A 1284-nucleotide genomic window follows, 5' to 3' on the forward strand; every position below is an offset into this window, starting at 1 on the left:
ACAGGACATAGGTGCTACAGAATGAAATTTCATTTGGATCGACCGGTTTATTGAGGCGTTTTTATTCTGATTGGGCTGCTATTCTGATTAAAATGCTCCATGTAAACACAGCTGTCTTCTGTCAGTCAGCAGCTCTGCCAGACTTTTCCCATTTGTCTTTTAGTTGTGACACAACATCACACTGTGACCATTGAATTCCAACAGAGAGTCTCAGACATAATGGAGATGCTGGGGATTGAACCCAGGACCTTGTACATGCGAAGCACACGCTCTACCACTGAGCTACATCCCCTACATCATGCAAATGAACAGTTGACTGTCTGCTGGTTCCTGGTCAGCTGATACGCTCCGCTCTGTTTGTATGGGAGAGAAGTTCACCTCAAACTGCACTGCAAAATCTGGCATCAGGTTAATGCTGCAAACATACTGTACATTCCTCATAGAACATGACTTCAAGGAAAAATCCACCCTAAAACACTTTGACACTTAAAAAAAAACAGCTATGAGGTGAAAGTCTGGATGAGATGTCAGGATGAGACGAGATGTAAAGGAATTCACTCATGACCTCTGTGTCAAAGCAATGTATCAGTGCTATTATAGTCCGCTTTCTTTAATGATTAGCTTTTCGTTACCAAAAATCTTTATTAGAACTAACTAAAACATCAAAATTCACAAAGCTGATGCTAGTGGGAATATTTTAATCCATGGATCAAAATGTCATATATCTCGTGGGTATCTGTTCAACACAGCCCTTATTTTTTATTTTTTTTTACATTTTTCAAAATCCCCCAAAGTTCTGTTTAGTTATATTTAGTTTCTCAGGCTTGAACCCATAACCTCAAAGCCTTTATGTTGGCTTTCATCAGTTTGAGCCACTGGGTTGTCATGCTCCTGAGCGTCTTCTCTCAGAGCTTTTTCAGAATTTCCTCTGGATGTCGGCTTTCAAAAACTACTAACAGCATTTGAACTCAGAACCTCCGGACTCCGGCCCAGTGGGCCAAACTGTAGCTGAGGTTATTTCCTCAGAACGTTTCGATCTTTGCTTGGGATGTTGGCGTTCAAAAATTACTGGGAATCTAAGAGTGAAAACGGGACCAAACCCTTCAGTTCATGACCTCAACATTTTTAGATAGCCAGTGGGTAATGCTACTTCTGAGAATGTTTCAGTCTTTTCAGCCTCTATATTGTTGTAACCAATGTCAGTAGTCAAAGTCAGACATTTAACTTTGTGAGTCTGCATGGTTACAGACGTGTTACTATGCACAAGGTAACTGAGTTGACAAT

At 40.7% G+C, this 1284-nt stretch overlaps 1 non-coding gene across 1 annotated transcript; it reads right to left on the reverse strand.

Annotated features, from left to right (window-relative positions):
• Positions 1 to 220: 220 nt before the first annotated feature.
• On the reverse strand, positions 221 to 292 carry trnaa-cgc (transfer RNA alanine (anticodon CGC)). Its single transcript has one exon. It is a non-coding gene; the product is annotated as a tRNA-Ala (tRNA).
• Positions 293 to 1284: the final 992 nt, after the last annotated feature.

This window comes from Centroberyx affinis, unplaced genomic scaffold (assembly GCF_046629955.1).
Source record: "Centroberyx affinis isolate AG114_WGS23_722 - 3 ecotype Tasmania unplaced genomic scaffold, CSIRO-AGI_Caff_v1 ptg004416l_1, whole genome shotgun sequence".
NCBI classification, from domain to species: Eukaryota; Metazoa; Chordata; class Actinopteri; order Beryciformes; family Berycidae; genus Centroberyx; species Centroberyx affinis.